Source organism: Astatotilapia calliptera, chromosome 22 (genome assembly GCF_900246225.1).
Source record: "Astatotilapia calliptera chromosome 22, fAstCal1.2, whole genome shotgun sequence".
Classification (NCBI taxonomy): Eukaryota; Metazoa; Chordata; class Actinopteri; order Cichliformes; family Cichlidae; genus Astatotilapia; species Astatotilapia calliptera.
Genome location: NC_039322.1, coordinates 4,810,489 through 4,820,330, shown reverse-complemented (window position 1 = coordinate 4,820,330; position 9,842 = coordinate 4,810,489).

The window sequence follows — 9,842 nt, the reverse complement described above, 5'->3', positions numbered from 1 at the left end:
ATCAGAGCCATTGCAGACGAGTAAGTGAAGCTATCTAAACTCAGCCGACACAGGCTCGCCCAATTGTTGTGATCTCGCCCGGTGGAGGGAACAGCCTTTCTGGCCGGGGGGTCATGAGGTGGTGGCTCCTAATAACTGCAGCGGCCCTGACCCTGGCCGGGCTCCTCATCTTTGCTTCCGTGAGGGACAACAAGTCACGCTATATGGAGAAAAGACAGACACTGTATGACGAAAGTACACCAAGTTTCCCCATGGCTACGCCACTAACTTCTGGTGGCAGCTTATGAACACTACAGCTCACCTGAATAATAAAACTGACTGCTATGCATGTACCCATATGCCCCTATCCTCACAGACGTCTGGCCTGTGGCCGTACAGCATACCTGAAGATCGCAGTTGGTGCCTGTTGGGCCTGGCAACACATCCAGGCTACGGTACTCTTTGGTCCAAGGCCAACTACAGCATCCCAGCAAAAGCAACCTGGAGGTCATCGTCACTCACGAATGTGCACTGTTCCGGACAGATCAACCTACTGACCTGGCCCCAAGTCTCAGACCCACTGCCTGATGTAATTCTACTGAACAAACTGAACGCATCACAACTGCCAGTATGTGTGATGAACAATGGATCACGGGCAGTGGGGGAGCTGCCTACTCACCTATGTAAATACATATACACTTTCTGCCCACCGAGGAATGAGAGGAAGTGTATGGCCTGTTCAACCAACACAACCTGTGCCAGTAACGCGACGCTGATGAGCCTCAACTGTTGCTCCGACTACAGCTACCGAATGCCACTACAAACAAAGACTCAGTACCAGACAGGATGTGCACGGACGGCACCCAGCAGTAGAGGAACCAGAGTTTTGGCTGACTGGTACTTCCTATGTGGCAATAAGGCTTATCTGTCACTCCCTGAAGGTTGGGGGGGTCTGTGCGCCCTGGTGCAACTATCAGATCACGTCTTCTTCATGCAAAGTGTTGCACATCACCCAAGCAGCCGACAGAGACGTGAAGTGGACATCGCCTATTCTTTCGGCATTACAGTGGACACTGGAGTGCCGGGAGAGTTTCGCATCTGGGGAGGAGGAGTGAAATTCTTACAGAGCTTGATCCCCGGCATTGGAGTTGCCGAGGTGCGGGATCACGTGGAAATCAACCGATATGCTCTGCTACGACACATCAACTTAACTAAGACCCTGGGAACGGCCTTAGCAGGAGAACAGAAGGCCATCAGAACGATGGTGCTGCAGAACAGAATGACACTGGACCTGCTAACAGCATCACAAGGAGGAGTTTGTAAGCTGATCGGGGAGACATGTTGCACTTTTATCCCTGATGGATACGAAGCTGGAGGAGACATTTATGAAGCTTTGCAGAATTTGACCGTTCTGCAACAATATGTTAGTGTTATGTTAGTGTTGTGTGTGTTGCCATGTCTAAGAGTAATGATTTCAAAGATGATAACAACTACAATGACTGCTTATGTTGCCGTGCCTCAAGAAGAACAGCATCCCGTTGCAATTCTGTTAGAGGAACTTGTAATAGCTGCCAATAAATGACGTGGTGATTAAAAATGACTTGTCAAGTGATCATGCACTGATTAACACATTAGTAGTTTATACAGGTACAACATAAGGTTTGCTTATTATTTTATTTTATTTTTTGTAGTTTTAGTTTTATTATTTTTCTTCATTATTACTTTTATATTTTCTTTTATTGTATTTTCCTTAATTCTTTTATTCTTTTATTTGTTTCATTATTTAGACCACATGATTTACATTTCTGCTATGCTGACATTTTGACAATTAAAACATTGCTAAAGACACTTAATAAATAACCTTAATAGACAATTGTTGTATACATTTAAAATAAGTTAAAACAGGAGGGAATATGTTACAGGAAAAATGATTCTATGTTTCTTTACCTTCTTTTAAATGTACAAAGATGCCCTTTGTCTATGGTTAGATTAGTTTAGAATTATCCTTTTAGACTTTCCCAGCAAAGACATATTGTTTTGGGACATATTGTTTTAGATTGTTTTATCTCTCACAGCTCTCTCCCAGCTCTCTGCTGACGAGACTAGTACCACATATGGAGTTGTTTATTTTATCTGTTTATTATTTTCTTATCCTGTTCTCACTGTCTCTGTGCTCTGTGCCTATAAAAAATGCCAAGCCACTGTGCATGGTGTGAGTTGTTTTCTGGCAGCTCACCCGTGTACACGTTTAGCAAAGAAAGTAACTTTGTCTCATTGTGTCTTAAAACTCATTTTTACTCTTTGGCTTATGACACAGTCTGACCCTGATTTTATTGTTTTAATCTAATGTGCTGATTTTATTGTTTTAAATGTGTTTATATATATATTACTTATTTTATATTATTATTACTATTTTTCTCATTTTTTTTTCTTTTTTTAACATGCTCAATGTATCATGTTTGGCATGTCAAGTGTACAGCACTTTGTGTTCAGCTCGTGGCTGATCTGAAAGCGCTATATAAATAAATTGCTTGCTTGCTTGCTTGCTTTATTTCTCCTGGGTTTTTTTGCAGAGTTTTCTCCTAACACGATATATATTTGAAGATTTGCGATAACGATATAACTGACGATATAATTGATGCGAGACAAAATACAACTCCACAACTTTACTAGCGCAAAAAAACACCATCCATTTATTTTACTTAAACAAGCAGCTGTTTTTTTATGTGCGTTAAAGCTATATAAAAATTTAACAGTGCAAATGCAAATTCCTTGCTGAAGGTTTAACCAAAAGGCATTTCCAGTAGAAATGGGATGAGATATCCTGAGCATAACCATGTATAAAATCCACTGAAGTTAAAAAAAAGGTGCTTTGCAACATTAAACTGCAGTGTGCCAAATAAAAAAGTCAAATACGTATTTTTCAGACCATAAGGTGCACGGGATTATAAGGCACGTTAAGCGAAACAAAGCAGTCAGATAAATCAAACTTTATTCAACTCATTCTTCTTGCTTCCTCCACTTCTGTACCATTGATTCATTAATGCTGTATTCTATCACTGCTGCTCTATTCCCATGTTGTTGCAGTATATTAATGACTAACCTTGTATTGTGGATGGATTATCTCAGTTGTTCTCCTGACTGAAGTTTGGTCCGTTTACAGCATCCTGCCATACGATTGCATTTGTCCCTAACCATCAGGAACCTTCACATTAACTTTTATCGAGTGGAAAAGTGTTAGCGTTCATCCTGCAGCTTCACTGTTTATGTTATGCTGACATAGCTGTGTCGCTAGCGATCATGTAGCCCAACTTCAGTAACCTTACAAACGTCACTGCTGTTTAGTTTCCTGTCTTCATTTATGTTGGAAGTGATAGCAGAGCAGTATGTTTAAATTTTTCAGAAATCTCTCAGTCAGAACATGCTATATCATGCTTAGGTAACTAGCGAGCTAACTTCCGCTAGCTTCCTGCTAACTTCTAACTCTGTTAAATGTAATGAATTCTGTTTTCATGGATGCCTGGATGTTAAACTTCATAGTTACACCTGGTAAAGCAGCAATGCTGATCGTTTTATTAAACTATCTTACTTTTACAAGTTTCTGGAAAAACTGGAATAAATTCATCTTTGTGTTATAATCACTTTAAACTTGTGAATTAATGATCTTTGTCGCTGTGTTTAACGTCTGGCGAGATCTAGAGTTGAAACACATTTATTTAAATGCACAGTTTAACAAATAAATCTTTAACCCCAAGGGGAGCCAAACCTCATTTAGAAAGGCAAACTTCTGGCACCCCCTTACATTAATGAGAGGAACTACTTTTTCCTTTCCCAAGACAATGCCTAATTGACCATCTACTTATTACATTAATCCTAGAACAATAACGACGGGTGTTTTTCACCCAAAGTGATAGTGGTAGTGTTACAAAACTGCATATTATTGTTCTAGAGCTATGAATCAAAATTAAAAAAACAAACTCTCATAAAAGATCCATCTATCAGTCGATCCATTCATCCCTATCGCTAAGGGAGAGGCCAGCCACCCTTTGGAGAAAGCTGATTTCTTTTGGTCACCATCCAGAGCTTGTGATGATGGGTAAAGGTAGGGACGTAAATCCACCAGTAAACTGAGTGCTTTGCTTTTATATTCAGCTTTCTTCTCACCATGATGCCCCAGTGTAACGTTTTGCAAAGCTGGAAGTTTGGTCAGTAGATCTTTAATCTGTAAAATTTTTGAACTGTAAAAATGTAAAAGGAAACATTTTCATGAATATTACAAAATTTCTATAATGATTACATAAAATACTTGTACCTATACTTATTGAAATAAATAATAAACAAATGATAAGGGTATCGACTATATTGTATCACCCTATACTAAAATAAATATTTGTATATTTATACTACATTATAACCTTAATAGTATGTAGTATTGAATTAATAGAGCTGAGATAGGCAGTAGGCATATCCATATTCAAGTCTACTATGAAAAGAGGACAGCATGACAATAAATACAAAGGGTTCACCGTGAAGTGCAAGCCACTCATAAGCCTAAAGAATAAAAAAGGCTAGATTGGACTTTGATTTTAAAGAAAAAAAACATCTAAAAAAGCCATCAAAGTTCTGGGAAAACATTCTGTGGATAGATAAAACCAAGATCAAGCTTTACCAGTATGATGGCAAGAAAAAAACATGGAAAAGGTGTGAAACAGCTCATGATCCAAAGCATACCACATCATCTGTAAAACACGGCGCAAGGTTGGGAGTGCATGGCTGCCAGTGGCACTGGGAAACTAGGGTTTTTGCAAGCTAAATGCAATCCAATTGATTGGGTGGCATTTCATAATACCGATGAACAATGACCCAAAACATACAGACAAAGCAACCCAGGAGTTTATTAAAACAAAGAAAAGCAAAAAGGCACTAACCATGGCAGCACAGGAACAAGGGGTCTGCCACACCAGTATCCTTGGTTTATGTGAATAAATAAAGATAACGATTAGCATACAGATGAATGACAAGTTTATTTTTTAGCTCCAATTTTCCTAAACGCACCAATTCAGTGAAGCTTAGCGAGGTCACGTGGGCCCTCTTCCTCTGCATGCTCTCCATGATGAAGATACAGGAATAACAAGTTTAGCAGGACGCGGCCCTGGTGTATGAAGGTGCAGGGGAAACACTGATTAGTTACTTAGTTTTCGAGCTTTACTTAGAATAAAAGTAAAAATGGGCCTTCACATGACTCCTCTGACAGCTGGGACTGTGCAGGGCTTACAGCTGTGTCTGGTGAAGGAAGCCAAAGGTGAAGCCTTGCCTCTCTCTCCAGGGGAACAAGGAATTTGCCAGGAATGGCTGGAACCATACTGCTCTGGGAACAGGGATTAGCAGAGCCCTAGCTAACCTCACCCAGGGAACCGTTACAGACTTTAGGAGGAACTATAGTCTCAGGATCAGCAGGCTGAGAAGCAGATGTAGTCTTAGGGAGTGTCCCAAGGAGGGCTACAGTTTTGAGGGAATCCATCACATGAGTGTCTTTAATGGAGCCATGATGGTTTTTAGTCACAGATTTGTTGCATTTATGAACATTTTAGAAGTATAAATGAAAGTTTTCAAAAATGTGTGTTTAGTTCTGAGTATCATTAGGCAAAAGCAGCATTCCTGTAGTTGAGCGGTCTATGAAACACAGGAGCTGCAGGTTAAAATAGAGATCTCTTTCTCCTACTTTGCTTAAGTTTGCCACAATATATTTACCAAAAAAAGATCTCTGTGAAGTGTAGTTAAATAACTTATCTCCTAAAATGCTGCTCACTTACAGGTGAGAAATATATGATAAGACTTCATTGATCCTACGGCAGGGAAAATTGTGCGTTACCACAGCTCAGGTACAGATACAAGGTACAGGTACAGATACGAGCGCAAAGAGATCCTCCCTAATCTTGATGGAACCTATCAGTTGAGTGTTCTCCTCAAGATTTCATCAGTCATGTCCCAAGAGTGGTGGAGATATGACTGTGTGTTTCAGCTTTTTGATGTAAAGGATCATCAATCATCACCAAATTGGAGAAGGCAGCAATCAGAACAAATTGGAAAAATGTAAATTCTGAAAGTGAAAAAAGATTTTATGTGATTTCTTGAAGATTGTATCTTCTATCCCACAATCCAGTTAATATATTGTTTCAGAAAGTTAATAATAATAAACCAATAAATCAAAAGATTTGAAAAGAAAATGTGTGACAATTAGCCTTCATTGGATAGTTTCAGTACAGATGGACTGAGACTGGCAGGAAAAAACAGGAAACTAACATGCAGCAAAAATTAAGAGTCAAACTGAGGACCTCTTGATTTTTTATTTTATTTTATTTTTTTGTAGAATTTTGTCAGTTCTAAATAGGCTGTAGGTGTGAATGTGATTGTTTCTCTGTGATGGACCTAAACGATATTGCGAAAAGTGTTCCCATTGTGCTTTCACACTCATATGAACTTAAGTGAAGTGATATCCAATTCTTAATTCTCAGGCTCTCAGGTAAGATCCAAACCTCACCCCAAGTTTGCTTCACTTTAGTTTACTTTGCAGCCACTACTTTATATATATTGTACTCATTGCCCAAGATATTGTTTCATTATTAGATTAGTTTATTTTTTCCATCACACAATGTTTGCACTCATATCAACACTGCAAAGTCAAAATTCAGATTTATGTTGTATTAATAAACTTTTCTTGAACTGATGGTTTGGCTTCTCCTTCCTGGTTGGCAACAGGTGTGGCTCAGGGCTGAGGGACCTGAAGTACTGCTGACGGCCTCATTGGATTGAACCACAAGCCTTGTTGCCTGGGGGGTGTTTGTTGAATTGTTTTGTGTTAGTTGATTATATGGCAGCCGTTTTGTCTTCCCCTTGTGTGTCCTATGGTTTAGCTAAGCCAGTATATAGGTTCCCTCATGTGTCAGTTCATCTTGTCTTATGTTTGTTTGAGGTTTTACTAGTGGTTATTTTGAGTTAAGTTTATCGCTTTTACCTCTTTTATTAGTCTGTCTGTTTAAGTTTCTGGATTTGTTAAATGTTTTTCATGTTTTGGGGTAAATAAAACCCCACTTTTGAATTAAACCCCTGTGTCCTCTATGCTTTACTGCTTAGTCCCTGACAGCACTGTTCTCGAGCAGATGTGAAGGCCACATAAAGTTTGGAAGTGTGCATAGCTGGACTGGCCATCGGGCGTACCGGGCATTTGCCCGGTGGGCCGCTGGCGATTTTTTGTTTTTATGAGCCGATGGATTTTTTTTTTTTTTTTTTTAGGAAGGGTATATATAATGAAAGGTGTTGGATTGGCCAATTGGTCATGATCGACTCTGGGCTGGACCAATTACAGCCGAGGAGGCCGAATGCACCCGCCCCCTTGTTTAGCAATCACGTGATTTTCGCGCATTGCATGCCGGGAACTCGTGGCAAAACAATCCAAGTACCGCATCAAACGCAAGCATTTGCAGCACCGCAAAACGTTCATTCTCCGGTTCCAATACCTTCTTGTTTTTCTTTGCCGCACAAAAAAGGAATGTACAAAACGAAGGAGAACAATGCCGGTTCGTACAAAGACAGACTCAACGAAAAGACAAAGAAAAGATAAGAGGAAAAATCAAACCAGTGAAAGGGTTAGACCCTTACGAGCACACAGAGGGACAAAATACCTTAGCGTGCTGCCCAACTTTCACCACGCTCATATTTGTAATTACACGGTTCTTGGAGTGAGTGCACACACTCATGAAGTTTAGTAACTTCAGGTCACTGCAGCAAGCCGAGGAACAGTTTACTGATGGATGGGTGCAGGACCTTGAAATGCACCGTGTAGAACGAAAGACCATCGTACGAACAAAGGTAAGTTTACCAGTCTCACAAATCGTCTTCATAGATACACATTCGTTAACTGTTTATTAATAGGACCTTTGAGCTCAACGGTAATTAATTAGTAGTGGAAATAATTTCTGGTAGGCATTACAGAAATGTAGCAGTGACAATAATACTGTATGCTGTAATCGCACTGGACAATTAGTGATACAAAAAACCTGTTTTATCCTGTGAATAAACGTATATGTTTTTGTCAATGTACCATAATAACAGAAGCGAAACGCAATATCGTGTCAGGACAATTCACTATTTATGCACAATAAACAAAGGAGCATAGCGACAATTTCTGTTCAGCGCCAGACTTGCTTGTAACCTATATCACCAATTATGTTAAGAAAAATGACGTATTAACGACTAAAAACTCTGACCTTTGTGGGAATGCTTGGAGCAGACTAACATGTGAACTGGAGTGTTCTGGGACGTTATATTTGGTATATCCAGACCATCCGTAGGCTCTTACTTCGGAAACATGGCTTAAAACATTTCTCTTCAACGACGTAATCCAATTAAAAAAAAAACGATCGGCTTCCCGTGGCTGTCATGCGACCGGCTGTTGCAGTTAATAATACAACAGCTTCTTGCCATTTTTTGTGTTTCTTTTTATCGCTGTGTAACTGAGTTCAATTGAAAGCCTGCGTGCGCTAGTACTTCTTGCCACAAGTTCCCAGAATCCTTTGCAGTTTTACCCCTGAATGACGTCACATTTTCAATCTTTATCCTGGTGGGCCGGTCTCTAGTCAAAATGCCCGGGGCGATTTTTTGTCCCAGTCCAGCCTTGGAAGTGTGTAGCAATTGTCTCTGCAGACAGTCTGCACTCTGTACACTAGGCATCTCAGCTTTTGCTGACCTTGCTCTATGACCATGGTTGAGTTGGTGTCATACCCAATTACTTCCATATCGTTATAATACCTCTAACAGCTGACTGTTGAATATGAAGAAATGAGGAAATTTCATAACTAGACTTGTTGCACAGGTGGTATCCTATCACAAAACCATGCGGAATTCACTGAGCCTTTGACAATATAGTGTACCTGTCCGGGATGTACTTCACCTTTCACCCAAAGTCAGCTTGGATATCTGGAAATAGTCCCTGTTCTTAATAATTGTTTTTCTTTGTTTGGCTGAGAAACCAGCTATTTTGATTATCTGCATCATTGCTGCTGTGATTGGTTTCCTTACCTTAACTACTGCTGGAACTGTGGCATATATCCGTACAAAAGGTGAGCTATGTGGAGGTTGATGATTGGACCTAAAAGCAGACGTGTGGAAACCAAAACTTGACTTAAACCAAGAGTGAGCTGTTTATATAGGCTGGAGAGCGATACAAAACAAAAGGCAGGAGGAAACTAAGGCAAAACTAACTGGACTACACAGGGGAAAATATAAAATAATAATTTTAAAATTCTAAAAGTTAAAAGAAAATTTTTTGTTGTTGTTTGTGACAAAGACAATTACATGTAGGTAAAACCAAACAGTATTAATCACTGAAACATTCACGATTCCCAAAAGGGGTGGGTTATGGACACTAAGTGACTGATAGAAAAAAGAGATACTGTTGAGAAAATTTTGGGGGAAAAACTGAACTCATGTGGTCCAAAACTACATTTGTGTTTTGGTCCCTTTTGTGTATTTTCCCTCAGATGACACCTTTATTCAGTTTTATTAATGCCTAATCAAACAAATAAAAGCCTGTTTATGATTATAGATTAGGATTATAATTAGATGATTATATTTACACTGGCTCTTTATGACGACAGCTCAGCAGATCAGATGGATCCTGAATCTCACATTAATTTACTTTACTACTATAGCCTAATTTCATGTCTTCTACTGGCCATCTCTTGAATTTATGTAATTATCTTGGGTGTAACTGACAAAATTGACTCATGTTTGAATAACTTGCATTGATTTAACTCAATTGTTTAAGTTACTGCCAAAGAAAAACATCTGTGTGCAACCAATGT